This window comes from Pelodiscus sinensis, chromosome 18 (genome assembly GCF_049634645.1).
Source record: "Pelodiscus sinensis isolate JC-2024 chromosome 18, ASM4963464v1, whole genome shotgun sequence".
Classification (NCBI taxonomy): domain Eukaryota; kingdom Metazoa; phylum Chordata; order Testudines; family Trionychidae; genus Pelodiscus; species Pelodiscus sinensis.
The window spans coordinates 27522661-27549251 of record NC_134728.1 but is presented as its reverse complement, the minus strand read 5'-3'; the positions used below and the strand labels follow the sequence as shown (position 1 = coordinate 27549251).

The following is a 26591-nucleotide window of genomic DNA, read 5'->3' as shown; positions in this document are numbered from 1 at the left end:
GTGCCTTCAAGAAAGTGAGGGTGATTCTCGTGTTGTATGTTAGTTTTATTTAAAAGTTTTCTGAGTGTTATTTTAACAGATAAGTTAATTGCTTACATTCATAACTGTCATGTAGTTTATTGCTATGTATGAAAAATAATTAGATGAACTAGGTAAGTGACGCGGCAGTTAGGAAGCATTACAGATTGCTTACAATAAATTTGATATGCTCAAAATCTTTTTTACCTTTTATTCATTAAAGAAATGAGTTACTCATTTGCTATAACAATGGTTTTAAATGCTTGACTGAAATATAGTGATGTAATTCATATTTAGGTTTTATAACATTTATTTCTCTCGTGTTTTATAAAACTTACATATTTTAAGAATTTAACATTTTTTATGTAAAAGACATGAACCAAATAAGAACGGGATATGAACAAATTAATCAGAAAAAATTATTTAAAAAATGTAAACCACAAAACTTTATAATTTATGTCTGTAGTTAGTAAAATAGGTAATTCATTAAACAATAAATATCCTAAGAGGTGGATTATTTACAATGGTTTAGTGAGGAGGGCACGGAGGGGGGGAGTTGCCCCCTGGTGCCACACTAGTGGGGTGCCAATACAGTCAGTCCCCCTCCACTCCCCCTGTCATCCCTCTGCTTGCCTGCTCCTCCTCTGCCTGCTGCCACCGGCTGGAGCTGCCTTCTCCTCGCCTTGCTGCCCCAAGCCTGACCCCCATCCTCCTCTGCCCGAGGGTTAATGCATGTGGGGCCCAGCCCCAAACTGGAGGGGGTCAGGTAGCAGTACAAGCTCCTCCCCCCTCCCCAGGGTCGGGCTCAGCCATGTTCCAGGTGTGCAAATTTTGCCTTCACCCCCGGGCACATAATACCCTCACTACGCCTCTGGTGGGATCAAAGGGTTCAGAGGGTGGAAGGCAAACCAGGGCTTGGGCAGGTGGTTAGGGTGAAGGGTCCATGTGGCGCGTACTTCAAGCAGCTCCCTGAAGCAGCTGCATGTCTGTCCCCCCAGCACCTGCGCAGAGTCATAGCCAGGCTGCTCTGCATTCTGCCCTGTCCAAAGGCATTTCCTCACAGTTCCCCTTGGCTGTGATTCCTAGCCAATGGGAGCTGCAGAGCTGGCACTTGGGGCCCAGGCAATGTGTGAAATCTCCTGGCTGCCCCTATGCGTAAGAGTGCAGGAGGGGAATGCAGCTGTTTCCAGGAGTCACGCAGAGCCACAGCAAGTAAGGAGCCTGCCTTAGTCCTGCTACACTGCCAACCAGACTTGCAATGGCCCAGTCAGCAGTGCAGATTGGAGCTGCCTGGGTCCCTTTTTGACAAGGTGTTCCAATAGAAAACTGGACACTTAGCCTTCCTACTCTGGGTTATAGAGCAGTTATCTCTAGCAGTCAAGGTCTGTAGTAGCACATTCCCCTGTAGTGCCTCCTACCATACATGCTTATCCCAGACATTCTCCACCCATCTCTCCCAGGTTTTCTAGACAAGCCCGTCCTCTTGGATCTAAAGCCTTTTCTCTCCCTTATCCACAGGGAACTAACCACAGTGCCCTTCTGCTACCAGCTCCCTGATTTTATAGAAGCTCTACTTATTTCTGTACAGGTGAGCTTCCCTTAACTAGTGCTCTTCTCTCAGCCTAAATATTCCCCAGTTTGCAGCCTAATAGGTTGATTGGTCTGTTTGGCCCATGTTAACCCCATCAGGTAAGTGTGGGGAGCACAAACCATCACATCGTCAAGGAGTTTTATTCCAGGGCAATTTCACTATCATCCCTACAACCACTGTAGCATAGTATAGTCTCCAGTTCTTTGTCTAACCAGTTTAAAAACTACTCACCACCTTTTTGAGAGCCCATTTTACACATCTAATGGATCCTACTATTAGAAAACTAATCCTGATGTTCAGCCAGTATTTTCCCATTACTCCCAGTTAGCATTCTGTAGATTCCCCACAAACAATTCCTGTCCTGCCCTCATGTTTACATTGTCCAAATACTAGTTGACAGTTACCATATTCTCCACTCCTCCACTTAATTTGTGACACAGCAAAGTTATTCTAATGTAGTTCCTACCCATGCTTATGAGAAAAGCACTTAATTTCTTTTCCCGCTCTCTGGATTGCCTTCAATTTGTCAATATATTCCTGGCATTGAAATGCTCAGAGCTGAATCCCATATTCTAGGCACAACCTCACCAGTATCTTCTGGACTAGATTTGTTTCCTTTGTCCATTACAATGCATCTGCACATTCAGAGCTAAAGAAACATTGGCCTGACGCCACACTGCCTTGCAAAACGACGGAGTTTTCAAAATCAGATTGCTCTTTCAGCACCAGCTGTTCCCACAGAGTTTCTGCCCTGGATTTTATATATCTATCATCATGCATATTTCTCCGGGTGAATCGTATTTTGCTATTTTTGTCATATTTCACCTCGCAGGTTTCCTCAGTTATTTCTTTGTCCTCCTTGATGTTTACAATACTTTCTGTATTTAATTAAATTCACAGATGATACTAACTAATGTGCTACCTTCTTTTCCAGATCATTAAACATGCTAGTACATACGCCGGAACTAACAAAGACCCAAAGACAACACTACAGCTAGATTCCCTTAGCAAGATGTGGAACATTGATGTCTGCTGTTGTCCAATATTTATGGTCTTTCTGACACTTTTCAATCCATAAGAGACAGCTTATATCCAAGCTAGTTAAATTGAGTTAGTTTCTAGTAAAGGTTTTGTGAGTCACTGTATAAAATGATTTACTATGGAGCAAACTCAGACTAGAAGCTACATAGAGTTGATGTGTCTGCTCTTTTAAATTTAATAAAACCAATACCCTAGCAACTTCCTTTTAATAAGAATAACCCTGCTCCCCACTCATCCACTCTGTGTGCATTACCATAATACCCTTCCACATGACATTGTATACAGCAGACCAACTCACCTAGTTATATGTATTGTTGGTCAGTTGTACATTAAATTCCACCTTAGACTCTTTAAGGACTTTTGTGTCTTTTTAGATCCTTGTGGATCCTCTTATCACACTCCCCCCTAAGTTCAGTTTTGAAGCCACCATGCGTTCAGCTGAGCAGGGATGTGTAGAACTCCCCTTCAGAGTGTATTAATGCTGTTCTTGAACATTCAGGAATAGGCCATTGAGAGATCCTTCTGCTCCAGAATTCACATGCGCCCTCTACAGCACTCTCATGCCCTATTAGCCCTTGAACAAACGGGAGAATCAAAAATTAAATATAAGCCTACATAGTGGGATTGCAAAGCATTACAATTTGACTAGTCCCTTACACTCAAACTACAATATGGGCAAATAATTAAGACAAAAGTCCACCAAGATGTGTTGAATTTGCTTTGCCATCATCAAGCCCCTCATGTGTTCACTTTCTCTGAATAATCTAGCAAACAAATTTACTGACAGCAGCGTTCGTGAAAAGTTAATTGTGAGTTCATAGTCATCCATTCAATAAACTAGAGCAGGGGTTCCCAAATATTTTGACAACCTCTGTTTTTTAGTTTTGATTGGACATATAGGTCACATAGCATTGCTCTAGTTACGCATTTCCCAAACTATGGGTTGCAGCTGGGAAAAAAATACTGGGCCTCGGTGTGGCTGCCGGGAGGGGAGTGGAGCGGGGTGGGCTGGGAACCGGCCACTGGGAAGCAGGGTTGGGGCAGCGGGGCTATCCGGCGGAGATGCGGGGGCGGGTGGCCGGCGAAAACAGGGTTGGGGGCAGCAGGGCTGCCTGACAAAGATCGGGGCAGGCGGGTAACAGGAGCAGGGCTGGATGGGGCACGGGGGGGCTGGACGGGGGAGATCTTGAGGAGGTGGACGGGAGAGTCAGCCGCCAGAGACAGGGCTGGATGGCGGCAGCGGGCTGGCCAGGGGGCGGGGCTGTCACCAGGGTTAGCTAGTCCTAGCCCTCCAGGCCTTACGGGGTGCCCATTTCTACACAAGTATCTCCAGGCCTTTATTTATTTCCTCAAGGCCCAAGGGAAAAATGAAGTATTCACAACACTGAAAAACGAAAAACTGTGTGTGGGGGAGGGGGTGGAAGGTAGTCATGGACACTTTCTGAAGAAGAGGGAGGCTGTTAATTGAACAGCTGTTACGTTGCATCCTGCAGACAGCTCCATTTAAATCAGTGGGCGAAGCATACCTATACATAGGCATGAGCTATTTTGCAGAGAGACCCTAATTAGGTAGCATTGTAAAGCATTTGAGATCATCAGACAAAAAGCATTAGCTTTTATTATTACCATTTAAAATGCTTTGGAGTAAACAACCCGGATGATTATTCAGTTGCAGAACAATTATATTTAAGTATGTGTCCATGTACACAGAATAAGAGATGTAATTATATATAGGTGACATGAGATTGTTAGTTAGAGCTTTTGTACAACTGCCGTCTGCCTCAGCTGTGTGTTAACCTCAAATAGCAGTTAGAATATTTCGGCAGGCTCCCAGCTGCTTCACGGCTGATATACAAATTCACCATCATAATCACTGAATAATACATTATACTAATCTGATTGGTATTGACTGTTACAGTTGCATTTGTGACCTTGGGGATACATTAAATCAAAGGGAAGCCATTCCTTTTTCTATCCAATATCCTGTGGTTATGAACAAGCTTCATCTTCAAGTCTCTTTTTCCCTGTATTTCTTTCTGTTCTGTTTGATGTGACATTAAGATGGAAGTCAGCATTTGGGCAGAAATGGCTTTTTCTATCCTTCCTTGTTTGTTTTAATACACTCTAGTGCTCTACTGCGGAATAATAAAAATGCTCACCTTGTATCCAGACAGCGTACTATGATCCCAATCTAGCAAGTGTTGGAATCCAACACAGCATTCCAAACCTTGGAGTAATTGGTTTCTCAGCGGAGACGATAACTAATTTGAAGAAGCTCTTTGGAATTCCACCAAATATGCTTGTAATTTACCCTAAGAAATGGGGCACAGTTAGGAGCTACACATTCCTGTGTTTTCAAGTAAGATGCACAATGCAGTGTGGTCACATGAAGTACATCAGGAGACAAATGAGAGAAACCAATCTAGTGGGCTTTTTGGGTTTTTTTTGGTGTGTCTTTTTTTGTCATCAGCTGATTATATTGATAGAGAGAAGAGCTGAGGATGTGTCCAGGAATAATTGGCTAGGCATTAATTTAACTGCTATCATTTTACTAGACGGAGAGAGGATGATTAAAATATTTTGTTGTAAACCCACCATGTGTAGCTCATGTACACCATTGTACACTGATGTGATGCCAGCTTCCCTGGCTCAGTCTTGTGATTTGTGAGCCTTCACCGAAGCTGTGTTTCTATCCCACAACACAGCTGTTTCATATCTTATTTTAAACAAATGAAATAAGCCAAAACTTCAAAATAATCTAATGGGAAGGCATATTTCTCTTCTATACTATCATGCAAATAAATGTCTTCAGCTGTATTCCTTAGTTATCTGGGAGTCTATACTTATTATGGTTGAGTACATATCAGTAATTTAAGGTAGAAGACACAGGGATTTAATTATTCCCAAAATAAGCATTACAACCCTAGGAGTTCAAATGAAACTTCAAAGAAACACAAATATATGAAGGAGCAGAAATGCAGTTAAGCACACAAACATCCTTAAGGGTGCATCTACACTGCAGGTCTTAAATCGAAATAAGCCATGCAAATTGAGCTACATCATTTGCGTATCTTATTTCAAAATAGCTTATTTCAAAATTGGGAGCATCTACACAGCATTTATTTCAAAATAGAGCACTCTTCCTCCAACTTCCCTTATTCCTCATACAATGACAGTTACAGGAGTCAGAGTAAGAAGTCCTCCATTTTTGACACTTTCAAAATAATTGCCTGCTGTTTAGATGCAGATTAAGTTATTTCAGAATAGCGCTAGTTATTTCAAAATAATGTTGCAATGTAGACGTACCTTAACGGCACAACTATATGATCAGAGACAATTCATATTTGGGTCTGTGGTCTCACTATTACCTGAAGCTGATTTTTAAAGACATTAGGGGTTTTGTGGTGGGGTCATTTTCCCCCCAGTAGTCTCTCTGAAAACTATCTCCATGTGCTGTTGAATAGTGCTCCGGAAAGGGAAGGCTAGGAATAGATGGGGAAGAGGAGAAATGTGCTGTCTGCATGCATTGTCCCTGGATCTGGCTGCCATTCGGTCTCGTCTCTTACAGATGGTAAAATTCACAAGAAGTCATTAAAGGGTCCCACTTTGTCTACAAAGCACTTTTCCAACTCATGGCCTTTGTTCAGATACATTTACTTTTTCCATCAGTCATGTGAGTATCTAAGGAATACTGCAGAGAATCACCCTTTGGCTGCACAGAAGCTTTCTCCTTTATAAATTTTTCACACAGGTTCTATTAAGTTGAGTGGACTTCCACCCTGTAAGAATAGAACTCAATCCCTCCAGACCAACAAACCCTCAATGCAGATGCCCTTATGAAGAGAAACAATGCACACGGATCATTTCTCCTACTTTTTTCATTAGTCATCAACTGTTCGGTACGTAAGTGAGGGTTTCAGGAGAAATTACGGAATATTTTTGGGAACCCAAGGAGCTATCTAGCTAAGATAGATGCCTTGGAAGCATCTTGAAGCTAAATCAATCCCTATAGTAACTATAAGAAATTCCATTGAAGTCAGTGGGAAAATTCCCAGGTGATTGGGGCATGAAAACTCAGATCTCATGCTTTCATGTCCTTGTCAGCATGGTGCTGTGCAAAATGGTCAGTCCTCAGAAACACTCTGTATAACCAAATTTCTAGTGGGCTCTTCCACTTCCTCATTAGTAAAATCCCTGCAAAGGTCTACAAAGGAAAAGTTAAGTAAAACCCAAGATGACACTCAGCAAGGCCAGGGGGGAATCACTTGCTACTGAACACTGCGATAGTTTGAGGGGAAAGGCCAGCTGAAATTCAGGGCTACAGTCGGAGGACACAGTGAAAGTTATCAGATCAAACAATCTGGTCACTTTTAATCCTGCCCTTGAAAGAGCTGCTCCTCAGCATGGATTTTAGCTTTCATAGCACCTTTCAATAGCTGCTGAGATAAAGGACAGAAGGCCTGATTCCTTCTTACACTAATTTTGCCTTTGTGTAACACCACTCTCCGCAGTGGTGTCACTTCTGATTTACACCAATTAAACTGGATGAAATCAGAACCAGAGAGTACACAGTAAACAGTAATCAGTACTGAACATCAGGGGACCAATTCCATCTCCTGCCCCAGCAGTCCCTAATACTGCAAAGGGCCAGGGGATATTTCCCTTCGGGAAGCACAATTGCCTTATGTGGATCTTTTCAAGTCCTGGTGCAGAAGAGGTGCAGAGGTCTTAGAGTACCTGCATACTGCTTTTCCTCTGGATTATGGAGCTCTTGGGAAGGTGTTACAGCCCCGGAGTACTTTGCGATCTGGAGGGTGCCACCATGGCTTAAGGTTTCTTTCACCTGCCTCCTTCCATTGTGCTGTGCCTCTGGTGCTTTGCCTCAGTCTGAACCTAGCTCTTTGCCTAAAAGAGCAATAGGGGACAGCTGAAAGGCCACTCCAAGCACAGATTCTGCCTGTCACTGTAATGTTTTCTTCATCCAGATAGTGTAACATAAAAATGTGCTCTTTAAAGAACTTTGGCTGTTCCCATTGCTCTCCATGGATGGAGCAAATGTTCATTGGCTAAAGAGGACTGATGGCTGGTCCATCTAGACTACATGCTTCTTTTGAAAGAGATCATCTAGACAGCCACAACCTTTTTCAAAAAAGTGATCTGCTTTTTCGAAAGAGAACACCCAGGCAATCTGGATGCTCTCTTTCAATAACGCCCTGTTTGCGGTCAAGAACGCCTTTTTTCAAAAGAGCTCTTTCGAAAAAAGGCGTTCAGCCTTGTAAAATGAGGCTTACCGCTGTCGAAAAAACTGCCATATTCTTTCAATTTAATTTTGAAAGAATGTGGGAGCAGTCTAGATGCAGGTGCTGGTTTTTTTGTTTGTTTGTTTGTTTGTTTGTTTTTTTCCCCGAAAGAAGGCCACATTTTTCGAAAAAACCCTGTAGTCTACACATAGCCTCAGAGGAAACAGACAAGCAGAGCAGATTGTTCTTGTAAGCAGCCCGAGAAGTATAGGGAAGATGTATAAACAAGCCAACATCTTGTCTTGTTGCCTCCTCATTTGTTTTTAGGTAATACCTTAAAAAGGATGAAGCAAGGTGATTGCTTTGTGCCAGCTCTGGGAAATGTGATTGGGTAGTTAGAAAAGTCTGAACTTACACTTTCTGAAAGTGGAAGATGGAGAAGAATATGGAGAGGTGGGGGAGGGATCATTTTTAAAGCAGTGATCATTATAATATTGATCAAAACACCAAGTTCTTCAGTTCTTTGCTTTGCTTTGTAGACCTGCTGAGGAACTTGATTGAAAGGGAGAACCTGGTTGTGAGTGTACGGTGTGGGTGTGGTTGGGAGAGATTGCTGGTATGTTAAATTGCAGTCATTGCTAGCACAATTAAGTAATAAAGCTCTCCAAGTAGTAATTATAGGACATGTCAAATGGTGTTATAAGGCAGCAGGCCAAAGGCCAAGTGATTAATCGTCCGAGAAGTACAATTCCCTGGAGTGCTGCTGCTACAATGCTTTAGAATGTTATAAATCAAAAAAAGAAACCACGCCGTAGCTGCATATCTGCAATACTGGGAATAATGGGAACATGAAGACAAATTCAGAGGTAATCTGTGTATTTAGCTTTTGATAAGGTTACCCTGGTTATGTTTATCCCACATTGGCTGTGGTATCAGCACCAAAGTTAGGCATAAATAAGTCCACTAAAGTGTAACTTATATGTTGAAGAAAAAGAAGTTCCCGAGTGGAACAAAAAAATCACTGTGCAGCAAGGACTAAGAGATATGGCAGAAAGCTGACCGATGTATTTCTACCTGTTCTCCACAAGTGAGCGCACACAACTTGAGAGAGAAACACTGTCTCATGAGCCTTGCAGCGTGCTGTAGAAATGTCTATACAGGCAGTCCCCGGGTTACATACATTATAGGGACTGTAGGTTTGTTCTTAAATTGAATCTGTATGTAAGTCGGAACTGGTGTCCAGATTCAGCCGCTGCTGAAACTGATCAGTTTCAACAGCGGCTGAATCTGGACGCCAGTTCTGACTTACATACAAATTCAACTTAAGAACCCCAGGCATCCCCAAGTCAGCTGCTGCTGAAACTGATCAGCGGCTGATTCCAGGAAGCCCAGGGCAGGGGCTTCCTGTAGTCAGCCACTGGTCAGTTTCAGCAGCGGCTGACTTGGGGATGCCTGGGGCAGAGCAGCTGGGGTGCTGCTGGGTTGGTCCAGTAGCGCCGCCGTTCCTCGGCGCTACTGGACCAACCCAGAAGCACCCCAGCTGCTCTGCCCCAGGCGTCCTGATTCAGCCGCTGCTGAAACTGACCAGCAGTGGCTGAATCAGGATGCCTGGGGCAGAGCAGCTGGGGTGCTGCCGGGTTGGTCCAGTAGTGCCCAGAGTGGTGCTACGGGACCAACCGGCAGCGCCCCAGTTGCTGTACCACAGGCGTCCGGAGCAAAGCCGCGGAGCACGGGGGCAGCGGGACAGCCCAGATGCGCCGTGGCTGTCCTGCTGCCCTCAGGCTCCGCGGCTTTGCTCTGCTTTGCTCCCCTTCTCCCTGGCCTGCAGACCAGGGAGACGGGGAGCAAAGCAGAGCAAAGCCGCGGAGCACGCGGGCAGCGGACAGCCCAGACGCATCTGGGCTGTCCTCTGCCCATGTGTTCCACGGCTTTGCTCCCCGTCCCTCTGGTCTGCAGACCAGGGAGACGGGGAGCAAACCAGAGCAAAGCCACGGAGCACGCGGGCAGCGGACAGCCCAGACACGTGTTCTGCCGCTTTGCTCCCCATCCCCCTGGTCTGCAGACCAGGGAGACGGGGAGCAAAGCAGAGCAAAGCCGCGGAGCACGCGGGCAGCGGACAGCCCAGACGCGTCTGGGCTGTCCGCTGCCCATGTGTTCCGTGGCTTTGCTCCCCGTCCCTCTGGTCTGCAGACCAGGGAGACGGGGAGCAAACCAGAGCAAAGCCGCAGAGCATGCGGGCAGTGGACAGCCCAGACACGTCTGGGCTGTCCGCTGCCCACGTGTTCCGCCGCTTTGCTCCCCGTCGCCCTGGTCTGCAGACCAGGGAGACGGGGAGCAAAGCAGAGCAAAGCCAAGGAGCATGCGGGCAGCGGACAGCCCAGACGCATCTGGGCTGTCCACTGCCCGCGTGCTCCGAGGCTTTGCTCCCCGTCCCCCTGGTCTGCAGACCAGGGAGATGGGGAGCAAAGCAGAGCAAAGCCAAGAAGCACGCGGGCAGCGGACAGCCCAGATGCGTCTGGGCTGTCCGCTGCCCGCGTGCTCCGCCACTTTGCTTCCTCTCCCTGGTCTGCTGGAGACCAGGGAGACGGGCCCCGAGACGGGGAACGAGGAGTACAGATAGTTCGGATTAGGAAGCCTAATCCGAACTATCTAGTCCGTGCCGCGTGTAGCCGCGCGGCACGGGGTTCACACTAGCCGGCTTTTAAAAATGGCGGCACCGGCTTTATGCTAATGAAGCCCGGGAAATTCAAATCCCGGGTTTCATTAGCAAGTTCAGTATGCATACATTACCCCCTTAGTTCGAACTAGGGGGGTAGTGTAGACATACCCAGATGGATCAGATCATTAGAAAAGCTATCAAGTAGCTCACCTGGGCTGGGGAGCTACAAGAAACTGGAGGACCCTGGAGCAGGGTGAGTCTCAGGAAGATGGCCTATAGATGGACTGAAAAAGGAAGTGCAGGGGACACCGAGGACGGAATGAGAAGTGTGCTGCATTTGTAGTGTTTGGAAAGCATTAAAAGCTGCAGCTCTCAGAAAAAGGGTCCTGAAGCAGACTTGGGATGTGGTATTGCTCATCACAGCCAGCTCTCCTTCCTGGGCAGAGAGGGCAGACAGTGGCCTACACTGGTCCTTTGGTTGGAAGAAGGAAAAGGAAAAAAGAAGAAAATGAAAAATGCCCTTAGAAACACAGGTTGTCAGACCCAGAATCTTGTAGCCAGAACCAGCAGCTTCAAAAGAACTGATAATACATCCTTTATGTGCCCTTCTGGGAAGCATGCCTCTCACCTTAGCCAGGTAGCAATTTGGCTCAGGCTCTGAAGTACTAAGGATTTGTATTCTGTATCCATTTTTTGTCCTACTCAATGGAACTATGGATACAATTCATATCAAAACAGTATTGCCAACCTCTATATTCAGAGATCATGATGCAGGCTCCAAAAAATGTTTTGTTTTTCTTAAATAATTGTTAGATTCTCTTTATTTGCCTTCTGGCCTATGAACCTTTAGGTTGTACTTGCTTCACTTTTTCAAGATTTTAACTCCAACCAGGAAGATTATGAACCTTTTTAAAAAGATGGCTGAGACTGCAATGTCATAACTTAACTCCAGGACCTGGGCTTTAAGAAATGCACCAAAAATTGCAGTGTCTGAGAAAAAGTCCTAGCAACACTATCTGTACAGTCCTTCAATGAACACTGCTCTGGTGGCAGCCTTACAACATGGAGGGGCAATGAGTTCCACAGATTAGCGAGGTGGAAGACTTTCCCTATATCAGTTCTCAACTAGATGCATTTTAATACTGTGTTATGTCCCTTGGTCTAGTAACAGGAGCCGTTGACTTACCTTCTTTAAACTGTTCATTATTCTATTGTCATTTCTTACTCCTCTCATTCTAAGATATATAGTTCTAATCTTTTTAATCTCTTAAACAGCAGTTCTCTATGCCTCTAATCATTTTAGTTGACCTTGCCTAGGCCTTTTTTATTTTTGCTATATCCTTTTTTAAGATGGTTGATGAGAACTAAACACAATGTAGATGGTGAAGTGCAATATTGCCTGAATTACGTCTAAACCTTTCTTAATGAAACTTAACTTCTTTTCTTTTCTTGTCACCACCACTGCACAATGAATAGATATTTCATTAAGCTGCTAGCAATGATACTTAGATCTCTTCCTGAACAGTTACAGTTAATTTAGAAACTAATCGTGTTTACAAATTGTTCAGATGATTTGTTCCTTTAATTGTGCATCACCTTGAACTTAGCTTCATTGGATTTGTTATGTTATCATAGTGTCCCTTTCAGAAGGATCATATACCTTGGCCATGTGATCATATATTAATCATCTAGAAAAGTGGGTTAACAATACACACTGGTTCTAGTATAGATCTTTGGGGCAAACCATTTGTGAGGGGGGACGGTCACAGAAGACCCCTGGGCTGCTTCCTGGGGTGCTGACAAAGCCACTGACACTTGCCTCCGGGCTCTCTGGGGCTTCTCACTGCTCTGTGCTGCTGGGCCAGCTCACCTGGTCTCCCCCAGCCAGGGCACAGAGCTGAGGTCACACACGCCCTCCTCCCTCAAGAAGCAGTACAGACACTGAAACTTTTCAGGGCCAGCTTCCTGGGATACCACTCCCCAAATGGGATCAGAATCCCAAAGGAATTATTTAGGTATCCCCCTTTCACTCTGAAAGGAAGACGCGCACACTGACTGCTCCCCCAGGTAACAAGTATTTATATTGGGCTTGACAGTAAATAAAAGTGATTGTATTGAGTACAAGCAGTAGGATTTAAGTGGTTGTAAGTGAGAACAGGCAGAGCAAAGAAGATTACAAATTCAAAATAACAAAAAGTTCTTAACTAATTTTAACATAACTCTCAAGCTAATTATAAACTCACCCTAAAATTGTTCTTATTCCAGCTAAGCCTCCAAATCAGGGAAGTCTCCTTTTCCTTGGGGTCTTCAGTTATACTCCTGGGTGTGTCGTGCCAGCCAAAGGCAAAGAAACGGCTAGCTTCCCATTGTTTTCTAGATTCCACTTTGGGCGGGAATTCTGTTTCTACATGTTACCCTTACATGGAAAATTACCTGGCCAGCACCTACAAGTTAGGCAGGTCACATAACTTCCTAGGACCAGCTACTGCTAAGACTTAAAGGACAAAAGGGCTGTTTACAGGTGACCAAAGACCCTGAAGGAAACACCCTTGATGGCTTGCATTTGCATTTTTAAAACCATAAACCATTCCATACTCCATGGCTACGTCTACACTCAAGGCTTCTTGCGCGAGAAATATGCAACTGAGGCTAAGCGTGGAATATCGCCGAGCCTCATTTGCATACCTAATGAGCCACCATTTTTGCAGAAGAGGCTCTTGAGCCAGAAGGAGCTGTCTACACTGCCCCTTCTTGCTCAAGAAAAACCTTTTTGTGCAATGCCACTACACAGATTATTTTCAGGAATAATGGCATTGTGCAAGAGGGTTTTTCTTGCACAAGAAGGGGCAGTGTAGACAGCTCTTTCTGGCACAAGAGCCTCTTCTGTAAAATGGTGGCTCATTAGGTATGCAAAAGAGGCTCAGCGATATTCCATGCTTAGCCTCATTTGCATATTTCTCGTGCATATTTTGCGAGTGTAGACATAGCCCATATGTCTACCTTTATACCCAATAAATTCACCATATACATTCACCTAAATAAGATATACAGACCCAGTGGATTATGACATTAAGATTGATAGGTTACATGGGACAATTTGTCCCAACTATCTTTGAGTTATGCATATTTGTGGCATAAGTCTATTTCATAAAGCAAGGGTGGGGAATTGTTTTTGGGTCAGAGGCTTCTGACCCACAGAAAAGATCAGATGGGGGCTACACACAAGTGCAAAGAAAAAACCTACACCCAACTGAAAAGAAGAAAGACACTCCCCATATTCCTCTCACACACCAGAGCCTAGGGTGACCCGGTCTAGTAGATTTTGTGTGGTTCAGCCCCGCAGTGGGGCAGTGGCAGAGGGAGGACTAGAGTTCCTGCATGAGCTCTCCAATTCTGGGGGGGTCCTGAGCCTCAGGGGATGGATCCAGGCAAGCCAGGGAGCGAGAGGCCACATCCAGCCCCCAGGCCTGAGGTTCTGCACCCCTGTCATAAAGCATGGGGGGGGAGACTGTCAGACCATTGTTGACTCTTTCTCTACCATTGTTTTTGTCATTTAACCACTCTAATCTGTGACTATAGAGAAGTCACTCCTAAGCCATAGCAACAGAGGCGAAAGGAGAATGGGATCTATTGTTGAACACTAAGTTAAGTGAACATAGTTCAGCCCATTGATTGTCCGTGAGTTTTCACCATGCTATTTCCACTCTTCCCTCTTCCCTGCACAAACCCATCACATTTGAGAGTTAAGAGTAGGTGCTGGCTTTGCTATTGTACCACTTTCTCCATTAACTAGTATTATAGGCTCCCATCCTGAGGTCAGTGGGACTCTGTCATTGCAGGGTTCTGCTCATGGGTTCCAGCTTGCAGGATCAGAGCCATGGCATTCAGTACTTGGGAAGATAAGTGAGCACAAAAAATGTTCTAGGTGTCTGAAATTGCTTGACCGGGGCTGTTACCTGATTATCTCATTTCCAGAGTGTTGTTGAACCAACCATTTCAACACTTTTTAAAAAATGTCCAATACTCACTCTTCAGTCTAGAAGAGCATTGTTTGCCTTCCCTCACTCGCATTTTCACTTTCCATCAATGTATCCCATTTATCTATTTCTTGTGCCAATAAAGGAAGTGACAGAGACAAATTTCCATCCTGTTTTATTTACTATTTCATGAGAAGTTGTATTTTTTTCACCCTCTCTCTTGGGCTTTACTAAATGATGCAGAGAAACTTCAATAACTTGTTGTGGACAAGTCTGAAGAGAATAAGAGAGCTGCTCTCCTGTCTTGATAGCAAAGACAGTTACTACCCAAACCCGGCTTTGTGATGTGCAGCAAATGACTGCCAACAAGAAATTCTGAAGGCAGTGGGTAAAAAGGTGACTTGGATCCATAGAGAAATAGACAAATTATCCCTGAATTAAAGGTTCCTAAATTCTGTGAACTAAGGATTCACTGCAACTCTTTATATGAAGAGTGGACAAATAATAATTACTATTAGAGTCATACAATAATTCCCTGCAATGTTGTAGCTGCATTGGCCCCAGGATATTAGAGAGACCAGGTGGGTAAGGCAATATATTTTATGGACCAACTTCTGTTGGTGAAAGAGAAGCTTTTGAACAGCTGGGATCAGGGGAGAGGGAAGGCCTACATGAGGCACATCCTCAGGCCTGAGGACATGTCTATACAATCAGGCTATGTCTACATTGGCATGATCTTGTGCAAATACTCTTTAACACAAGAGTTTTTGCGTTAAAGTATTTGCGCAAGAGAGCATCTACACTGGCATGTGCCTTTGAGCAAGAGTTGTGCTTTTGTGCAAAAGAATCCGTGCCAGTGTAGACGCTCTCTTGCATAAGAAAGCTCTGATGGCCATTTTAACCACCGTGCTTTCTTGCACAAGAAATTCATGTTGCCTGTCTACACTGGCCTCTTGTGCAAGAACAGTTGCGCAAGAGAGCTTATTCCTGAGCAGAAGCATTATAGTTCTTGCACAAGAAGCACTGATTTCACACATTAGAAGCCAGTGTTCTTGCGCAAGAACTCCCCAGCAGTGTAGACAGGCAGCATGTTTTTGCGCAAAAGCAGCTGCTTTGGCACAGGATCGCGCCAATGTAGACACAGCCTCAGATTAGGTCAACCTAATTTACATTGGCATACAGCCACCACAGAAATGACATGGCTTGTGAGTGTCTGCGCTTCACCAGGAGCTTTTGTATTGACTGTATTGTCAGATGACATAAGCAATGCAACATCTATACTCATGCTGCATTGACCTAACTATATAAACCGTAACTTGTTCTTGCCTGTAAGCTGTGGCAAGGGTCCCTCTTTCCCTGGCCAGCGTTTGGGTTGGCAACCTTCCCCTTTGTCAGGGGTTGAGGTTTGCAGTTGGTTTCTGGGGTAGAGCCCAACCACTCCTTCTAGGACTCCTTCCCCTGCTGTTTCTAGCTCTATAACTACTAGTACTTGATCTCAAGCTCCCGCTCCCACACACCTTCTCACTGGGAGGCTTTTAAAGGCCTCTAGCAAGCTTGAAGTGGAGTCAGCAGGCCCCAATCTGCCTGGGCCAGCTCCCAACCTGCTACTTCTAATTGGCCTTCAGCCCTCCACTTCTAATTAGCAGGCCTTTGACCCTATCTGGGCTTCCTTTTCTCCCACTCTGTGGCCTGACCTTATCAAAAAGCCCACAGGATCTTTTTTCAGGAGGAAAAGGCAATACACCATGTTTATTGCAAATACAGCACACACACACACACGTCCTGCAGCTAGGCTGAGCATGAGGAAGGAGCTGGGTTCTACAGGCCACAGCTGATGCCCCAAAGTTGTCTTCACAGGTCTATCCCAAAGCATCCTAGCTGCATAACACTCTTTTATGAGTAAGTCCCAGCCGAGGGCTTAATTTTGGGCACGTGGGGAGGAGCGGCTGTGCATTCCAGGACATGGCTAGATGTTCATCCCGTTTCCCAGACGCTAATGGAGTGAGGGGAGAGTGCTTTCTTTCATTCCGTCCTTTCCTCTCACATCTGGCTGGTGAAGGGAGCTCACAGCAGGTGTGAGAGGAATGCAAGCCCTTTCCCCTCAGTCCCTTGGGAAGGGGGATGGGATGAAAAACAAGCCTCATCCCGGAGTAAATGAACACTGCGCCCCGCCCCCCCCCCCCCACCTGAAGGGGCTCAAGGCTGCTTCCATTACCATGTTCCATCAGTACTTTGATGAATATTCTGGGAGTGACTGCAGCTGGTTTATCTCATTCACAGGTGTATTCCCTTGCTTTAGAGTCCTCAATTCTGCCCCTCTTCAGCCATCCTGAATTCTACAGAAGCCTGAGTTCACACCTCCTTGTTAACCATTCTGACCATCTGGTGCTGGAGTCTTCTGTCTCTGGTCTTCCCACATTCACACATTCCTCACTTACACAAAGGACAATTCATTTCAGAGGAAGCAATTTCTCTTACAAAAGAAACAGGCAGGATTTCTTACAGATTTACACAATTTAAAAAAAATAAACAAGAATAAACCTAATATAAAATATATTTTAATACCTAGCAGCTGCTATAAAACAGTGTATGCAACAAAATCTATGTAACTGCTTAAAACAAAGCTATGAAATGAAACCTATCTAATTACTAGTATGAGTCATGTCCAGAGACTCCTCATCACTCCTGGAAGTGCACATAAGCTGCCATGACTTGACCTAATTCTGGAGCGTAGGCCAGCCTGGGAAAGGTACTCGGTGTCACAGCCAGCTGCAAGAACAGATGGTTCAGCATAAGGCATTAATACATACTGCAAGAACCTATTCAAAGGGGGTGTGGGCAGTTAACACTTCTGCAATCACAGGATAAAATCAGGTTAATGGGTTAATGACTGTTATAATGAGCCCATGAAGGCCAGCCAGCATGATTTCCAGCCCATAGCTTCTCTGACTGGGTGGCAGAGGTGTTTGATTCCTGAATTTACATTGGAATTCCTCAGGCCTTCACCCAGCTCTGTGCCTCAGCCCTGAGGGAGATATGATTACTCTGACCATATGTCCCGATTTTTCTGGGACTGTCCCAAATTTAAATGCTCTGTCCTGGTGCCCCATCAAATAGTGAAATATCCCAGAAAGCCCAGCCAGACATTTCACTGCTTGACGGGGACACCATCGCGGTGCAGCAGCCTTCCCTCCCTCCCCCTCTGCAAGGTGCATAGGGCAACTGGGCCAGCTTCCGGTGGCGTGTGGCCCCTCTCTCTCTCCCTCCCTTCTCTCCCCCCATGGGATTACCTCTGCCACATGGGGTTCTGGTTGGGCAGCACTGCCTCCTTGTCCAGGCCACTTTGGAGCCCCGGAAGGAGCCGCACGGAGCCCATCTTGGGTGCTGTGGGGTGGGGTGCGCTCGGGCTCAGCAGGTGCCGTGACTAGAGCGGAGGCCCCTGTGGTGCTATTTTTAGTGCCACAGTCTGCATCCTCCTGCGCAGCCCTGGCTCCAGCTGGAGTTAAGCAGCAGCCATGCCAAGTGCTTTCCAGCTGAGGCAGCCTCACCAGATCAGGCCTCATGTGTGGCTGCCACTTGACACTAGCTAGAGCTGGGGACATCTGTGAGGACCTGGACTGCAGCACTAAAAGTAGCACCACAAAGGCCTCCACTCCAGTCCCAGCAAGCAGTCCCACCCTGGGAGCAGCTGGGGCCACACCATGGTCTTCAGACCCCGCAAATTGGAAGGCAGAAGGTGAGGGAAGGGGCAGAGGGAGAACTAAGGGGAAGGCGGATGAAGAGAGGAAGGGACTTATGCTGAGGGGAAGGGGACAGGGCAGAAGAAGAAAGTGGAAGACACCAAGGGGCAGGGTGGAGGAGAGAAAAATGCCAGGGGCCAAAAGGAGACAATGAAGAAAAGGGCAGGAGGGGGGAGGGGACAGGGTGACACTGTGAGAGGAGAGGGGAGGGACAATGGGGGGGCAAGAGGGAAGAAGAGGAGATGGGATGGGTGGGTGCCGGGAGAAAAGGGGTTGAAAGGAGGGGTGGGCATGGGGAAGGCAGGGATGGAGCAAGTCATGTGTGAGGGTGTAGAGGGGCATTAGGAGAACTGAGGCAGAGGTAGGCGAGGGGGTGGGCAGCAGGGAGAAAGAGGGCAAGGAGGACAGGGGCAGTCAGGGAAGGGGGAGGCACCAGGAAGGTGCAGGGGTAAGGGAACGTGCAGCTGCCAGGAGATTGTGGGAGTGAAGCAGAGGGGCAGACATGTGGAGGGGAGGGACAGGCACCAAAGGACAGAGGAGAAAGGCAGGGCAGGTGGGTAGAGGGAAGTGTTAGGAGAGGGGATGGAGAGGGACTGCTACAGATGATCAGAGTGGAGCTAGAGGAGGAGTAGACACGGGGGAAGAGAAGGGCTGGTGCAGGGGAAGGGGGCAGGTCCCCAAAGATCTGAGGGGAGTGAGATGGGCAGGAGCCAGGACAGCAGAGGAGGGTGAGGGATGGTGGGCAGCAGCAGGCCCCAGGGGAGAAGATGTGGTGAGGGGAGGAGACAGGGCAGCAGAGGGAAAAGGGAGAGGTTTATAAGATATTTATTAATAACTCGGATGCCACAATGGCACACATCTGAACAAGCCACATGAACTCCATACTGATGCACGAGACAAAAATCAATCCGCTCATGAGAGGAAAATCTTAGAGTGAACACTTCCCCCAGCCTCTTCTCCTGAGTTAATGCAATGCAAGTTGGATTAATGCAATTGCAAGTTAGTTGCATGGGGGGGTTCTGTGGTGGCCAAACTCATCCCTATTGGAAGGAGGATGGAGGGAGGAGTTCTTAGAGGGGTCACATGACACCCTTTACTTCTGGTCATGTGTCCATCTTGACCCCAGGAGTACTACCTCCAGGAGTGGGACTTCTTGTGGCAGGGGGTGTGGCTAACAACAGTCAGGGCGTGTGGCCAATGGGATCCGGGGTGTGGTTAATGTGGCAGAGGGCATGGCTAACTGGGGTCAAGACCGTGACTAATGTGTCCCTAATTTTGGTTCAGAAAAGATGGTCACCATAGATATGATGCAGAGACAGTGCTGGAAAGGTCCCCTCTGCAGAGAGTCTGATTCACATAGGGCCCTTGGCTGGGATCTGGTGGAGAGGGAAGGCCTAAGTCTCTACTCCTTGGTTATTTCCTATCTATGACTCTTCAATCTTGGGTATATCCCCTATAGTTCAGTTTGCTGTAGCTAGCCTGCAGTACCACCCCTTTGTGGACATTTTGTGGTGGCCTCAATCTGTTTTAGCTGGAGCAGAGGAGTCTAGACCCACAGTGTTCTTAATGTCAACTAGTACAGTTTACTGTCTGCTGAGCATGCCACAGTCTCCTCAGCAGTGAAATCCAGGGAAGGGGTCTCAGACTCTGGATGCCCATTTGAATGAGAATGTCTACATTGCTATTTTTAGCCCCATAGCACAGGACTTGGTTACTTGACCAGGCTCTGAGCCTCACCACTGAGGCTGTGTCTAGAATACATGGCTCCATCGACGGAGCTATGTAGTTGAGGGTTGTAGGCAAAGGGAAATGAAGCGGCGATTTAAATAATCACCGCTTCATTTAAATTTACATGGCTGCCGCGCTGAGCTGACAAACAGCTGATCGGCTGTTTGTCCGCTCAGCGCGCTAGTCTGGACGCTCCCCTGCCGACATCAAAGCCCTTTGTCGGCAGCCCCGTTATTCCTCGTGGGATGAGGTTTACCGGGGCTGCCGACAAACGGCTTTGATATCGGCAGGGGAGCGTCCAGACTAGAGCGCTGAGCGGACAAACAGCTGATCAGCTATTTGTCGGCTCAGCGCGGCAGCCATGTAAATTTAAATGAAGCGGCGATTATTTAAATCGCCGCTTCATTTCCCTTTGCCCAATAAACAAATCTACATGGCTCTGTCGACGGAGCCATGTAGTGTAGACGTACCCTGGGTGTGTGAGGTGGGGGAAGTTATTTTTTTAATATAGCCATACCCTTAAATTATTTCTGCCTCCATTTTATATATATATTTGAGTCCATTTATCTGTCTGTAAATGAGTAAGTGAGGGTATGTCTACACTACAGTACTAATTCAAACTACTTAATTCGAACTAGGCATCACTCCTCATAGAATGAGGTTTACCTAGTTCGAATTAAGTGCTCCGCCAGTTCGAATTAAATTCGAACTAGCTGTTTGCATGTCTAACCGCTATTAAAGTTAATTCGAACTAACGGCTGTTAGTTCGAATTAACTTTGTAGTGTAGACATACCCTGAGTCTGTCCATCCATCTGTTTGTTCAAGAGATCCTCCAAAACAGTAAGAGCTAGGACCACTAAATTTGGTATGCAGCTCCCTCTCATTGTAACTTAAAGCAAGGTCAGGGTTTGGTTCTGTGACGGGGAGAAGGGGGCTGAAACTCCCTCCCCACATATGTATGGGGATGCATAAAATCATACAGAAAAATGACAGAATCACCAAGCAGATGAAAGGGGATGATTGGACGTGTGCCCCCCTACTCAGGACTGCTCCAGCCCCAAGCCCCCATGAACCCTTTAGGGAGGGAAGTGGAGCTATAGCTCTCCTCTCCCACTCACACTGGAACATTGCAGACTCTTCCACTTCATCAGGAAGGGGAAAATGCAGTTTTCTCCATTCCTCAACTGGGTTGTGGAGCACAGGGGGCAGATGAACCTGGATCTGCCCCAGCCAGGAGACATGCACACACCCTCTGTCTGTTCCCACTGGAGCTGCAGCAGCCATGAAGAGGTACTTCTCACCTGGCCCCATGCTGCGGTGGTGAGAGAGGGCTGGGTTTGTCCTTTCTTCCTGGGGCAGCCTGCATACTGACCCCTTCCTCCCCAGCCCCAGCCAGAGCAATGATTCAAATGAAGAAAAACAAAAAATTAATTGAGGTAAGGATCCAAGCAACACTGGATTGCATAAATGGTCAAGTGGCTATCTCCCTGGAGTGCCATAAGCCTTTATTTAATGTTGATTGGATGTCTTGCCATTTTTCACTCAAGGCCCTGTAAGTGCAAAATATTATTAATTATTCAAAAGGGACAAGCAGAGGGAAGAACGTCTTTACCTGTTAGCATGAGATCAGATAGTTAACAAACATTCTTCATCCCTGAGAATAAAAGAAAAGTTCCAGACTCCAGCAACCTGCCTCTTCCAAAAATCTTCTAGTTTATTCTCTCTGGACACGCACTAATTTTATCCCTCCAGTCCTGTAGAACTCTGATCCCATATTTCTGAGCGTGGTTTGTTAATGATTAATCATTTCCATCCCCCATTTTTTTAGCACAGTATAAGGTGAATAACTGTTCAGATATCATATATATGGTTAACAGATTTACTGGAGTATCTTGTATTCAGTGCAGCAGAATTATTCTAGTCCATTCAGCTGCTGTTAAAAATTCACATTTAATATTTTCAATGACTTTTTATATTTTACCTGAAGTGAATCAACTGAAGAACATGAAATGTCCAAAACGGATGTAAGAATACATTTTAGTTTGATTTTAGGGGATACTTGTTGCATGTTAAGTACCACTTGGCAATTATTTAATGAGGCTTAACAAGTATGTGATAGATACATTACTTATGACCTAGATGTGAAACCTCAATGAATATATTTAATCAATTGGCTTTCAATTAACATACATTAGATGCTTCGTGCAGCAGGGGTGCTTTATTTTTACCGTCTGACTCACAGACAAGGCTTGCACACCTTTTAACCATTTGCTGCCCATATTTTATAGTCAAATATTTATGCGAAGACTCCTCTGTTGTATCTATGGCATACAAGGCTTGTATTTATAAATACAACCTCTTACATGCATATATACACCCACACTTACACATTATACATACTGAGTTACATTCAAATGATCAATGCATGCAATTACTTCTTCTCAATATGTACGTAGAGGGGCATTTGACCATCTAAACTATTTTTGCCCCCAAGTTATAGTACTGAAGTACTGAGGGAAGGTTGCTAAAAACTTGGCCTTAAATGGCAAATGCCTAAATTGTATTTCCCTTCTTTAAATGTCAACACTTTCTCTGACTAAAAAGTAACATGGGAATAAGCTGGGCTACAGGAGGACATTGTTGTTTAGTATCCCCGTTGCCCATTATTCTCATAAGTATCCGGAAACTCCTCTGAAGTCCCTGGGTCATTGATTTTCAAACTGCGGTCTTCATCCCAACGGGATGAGCTGAGGTGTTGGACCCTGCCACTGCAGCTAGGCTGAAAGAATAAGGAGCAGCAAGCACCAAGGAGCTAGGGAGCATGGCCTCTCCCGGGACAGGAGGTAAGACATCCACATTCTAGCCCGTTTGTCTCTCCAGGAATGATGTGCATGTGCCCCTTTGGAGAGGTAGCATGCTGGGAGTGGTGCCAGGGAATGAGAAGCCTGCAGCCTTTGAGGGATTCTGGGGAGTTCTGGGGCAGGAGACCCAGCAACAGGGACCCAGAGAGATACTAAGGATGAAGAGGAACAGCCAGGGCAGGAATAAGCAGCAGGGCCACATCCCCTTGCCTATGATGAGTGGCCATTCAGACTGCAGTTTGCCCCTGAGGTAAAGGGGTGGATGATGCCTGGCAGTAGGTGACTGAGGAAAGGTGGGAATAGGAGGTTGGGGAAAATCGCAGAGTGTGGAGGCGCTGCTGAGGAGCAGTGCCCTGAGGGAAGAGTGCTGTGGTCTGGGAGGGACATGGGTCCTGACAAATAGTGGAAAATGGACTAAAAGAGTAATAGTGGGCAAGACACCACCAGGAGAGAGCTAATACCAGAGTGACTAACAGGAGGAGCCATAGCAGGGAGTCACAGACTGTCACAGGCATGCATGAACTATGAATCTCCAAAGCAGTGTGGTGGGGGGTGCATTAAAAAGGTTGGGAATCTCTGCTCTGGGGGTATGTCTAGACTACAGTGTTTTGTCAACAAAAGTGGACTTTTGTTGACAAAACTATACCTGCATCTACACTACCACCGAGTTCTGACAGTAAGTTGACAGAATGTGGCAGTTTTGTAGACGGCGGTAAACCTCATTCTACGAGGAATAACCCCTTTTGTCGACAAAAGGCGCTATTGCATCCACACTGTGCTTTTTCAAAAGAGAGCGTCTAGACTCTGTCGAAAAAGCGGCTTGCTTTGTCAACAGAACTGGCTGCAGTCTAGATGCTCTTTGTCGACAAAGCCTCTGTCAACAAAAGCCTGTAGTCTAGACTTACACTGTGTGTTACTGTATCGCTCAGATTTAAGAGGAGATGATGAATTTAGAGTGTGATTGTTAGCTTGCACTTATGAATGTAGGTTTAACTTCCACTTTTCATGTCCAGCTACACTAGGAAAATGCTAAAAATAATGCTAAAAATAATGCTAAAAATAATTGCTAGCAATAGATTCTTGGTTCGTTAGAAAATGATATTGAAAACGAGCCTAGTTGATAATGTCAGTGGAATAAAATCATTTTCAGCTCCATCCCAGGAAGTGTTATAGAGACAGCATGGAGTGTGATGTCTGTTATGCTTTCTGTAAAGGAGTGAAAATGGCTTTGTCCCTTCAACTGGTGCACAAGCAGCTAAACATTTTAACACCTATTTGGAGGAGGAAGAAAAATAGATGTAGAATCACTGGGTGCCAAACTCGTTTTCAGTACAGTGGCTTATTTTCCTATAGATCTTTCATTATGCCGTCCACTCCAGCTGATTTAAAACCTGGAGATCTAGTTTCCACACTCCGTCCTCTGTTCTTCATCTAATTCCCCGTGTGACTTCACAGGCTTCAGAACATCGCAACATGTTGCACAGAGGCTGATGTGCAATTTTTTGAAAAGAAAAAATGATTTTATGAAGACAGAAGCTCTGATGGGAAAAGTGAGAAAACAACCCAGATCAAAACATGCAGTGGAACTAGCATAAAAATGTGTAAAATGCCAATTTCAGCTGAAGCCACATTCACTCATACAGAAAGTGCCTCCATTCATTTTGAAAAAAGAGCTGGTATATGGGCTTTTCTGACACATTTTAACACTTGCACATGTGTCTCTGCATATCTATGAACACAGAATACTTGAAAAAGAAACCCAATCGTATTTGGATTGGTCCAATGTTAAGTTATGCACTTATTTCTAGGATTTTTTTTTTTTTTTTTTTTTTTTTGCAAATTCTGTGATTCTTGCTGATTTCAGCTGGCCTTTCTTTAAAGAAAGCAGCAAGCCCTTTCCAGTCCCAAATCTTTTGGTCATAGGGAAAACCTGGTGTTGAGATCCAAAGGGCTCCTAGGCAAGAAGATACATTTTGTTCTTTCCTTTTGCAGAAAGAACACCTCGGCAGATGAAAGTAACTGGATTTTGATCAGCATTTCCTATTTGCACTGGGTTCTTTGTGAATTGAAACGTAAAAGGTCAACGCTCCAAAAGCATTTTTCATTTCTCAAGAGGTTTGTTCACTACTATAATTTAATAGCCCTGCCAAAGCTGATAAGATTTTGGAATCTGTCCACGGTGTGTATTGATGTCACAGGTCAAATATAAAGGCTGCTGTGTAATTTATTTCTCCAAGCACACTGAAGATAATAACTCAAGCAGAGAGCAATATGTTATAACTAAATTATATTCAATAAAGATGACTTATGCTGCTCTTCTAAAAACTGAATACACTTGGCTAAATTCAGAGTTGCTCATTACCATTGGGTGGTGGCTTCCACAAAGTGCTTCAGCATTGGACAACTGTTAATATGCATTGTTCAAATCTTGGAGTACATTTCTGTAGTTCCCCCAGCCACTCTTCTGCATAGAAAAAATGAATTAAATCAACTTGCGGAACAGCTTCCTGTTCCATTCTGCGTTGCACTGTGCTGTCTGATGCACAGGAATACAAATTCTCCCTTGTACACTATAAATAGGTTTGATGGATGTGAGGCAGATGGTAATACCCAAGTGAGGGCAGACTCTCCATAAGCAGCTTCAGCTGATGTGCATTCCCTTTAGGATCATTTATTGATGGGGGAAAGTGCTAGATTCACCATACTGGAACTGAAAATCATCTATCAGCAGAATAGTTGCAGCACAGGAACCTACTATATACATCCTTTCCCTGCTACCCAACCAATGTACCTCAAATATTTGGAGCAGCTATCTTGAAGTGTCAATGGATGGTTCACTACCTGTCTGTCTCCTATGACTCCAGAACAGTGTGCTGTGTGATGAGATTTGGTGCTTTGGAACTGGAAGGAGGCAAACAACTTGCTATACATAGTCCTTAGCTGAGTAGCTCTCTCGTTGACTGCCTGTTAGACTTTGATCTGAATTTGCAATGTAGAATGAGATTCATCCTTGTACAGAGGGCCAGCACAGGGCTCATTTAAACTCCTGAACTGTCCCACTGTACCAGGCTGAATTTCACCTTTACAGTTGAAAAGGTGAAAAGGTGTTATCATTACATTTCTTGTGCCCAGTTTCTTATTAAGATGCTTTACAATGAATTGTGCACACTGCTTCTCCCTACAAGAGAGGCTCTGAGCCAATCTAAGATTTGATTCAAAGCTTTTGATTGTGATTGGATGGGATGTATTATTTCAGGTTGTAAACAGGTCTCTAAGAATCTGTACGTTATAACAAAGATGTATTTTATTGCAAACACTTTCACAGACTTATAAAACTGCGGGCAGTGCATAAATCATGAAATTACTAATGCTGGGGCAAATATTGAAGGGCCAAAAGGTGCCTTACACCACTACACTAGATGAGGGCTGCCCATAGTGCATCACCAGGGACAGGAAAGCACAATCAGGAAGAATGTTTGCTCGCACTGCTCTGAGGGCAGAAGGGATGTATTTAGGTAGAGGCAATGGTCCTGCAACCCCAGTGTGGTGGCACTGGCTGTGCCTTTCCGCAAGTATCACAAGATCTACTGCTTCTGTTATTCCCCCCAGTGTACAAGAGACATGCAAAGACCTGATGTCACCTGATACTGCTGCTCAAGGGGTGCACTTACCTCTTTCCTTTTGCCAGGAGGCTTCATTCATAAGAAAAACATTTACCCCAATGTTTATACTGAA

The 26591-nt window shown here is 45.4% G+C and overlaps 1 long non-coding RNA gene across 1 annotated transcript; it reads right to left on the bottom strand.

Annotated features, from left to right (window-relative positions):
* Positions 1-301: 301 nt before the first annotated feature.
* On the bottom strand, positions 302-21752 carry LOC142818866 (uncharacterized). The gene is made up of 3 exons (XR_012896563.1): positions 21608-21752; positions 4810-4962; positions 302-3224 (listed from the first exon to the last, which is right to left on the bottom strand). It is a non-coding gene; the product is annotated as an uncharacterized LOC142818866 (long non-coding RNA).
* Between the last annotated feature and the right edge of the window lie 4839 nt (positions 21753-26591).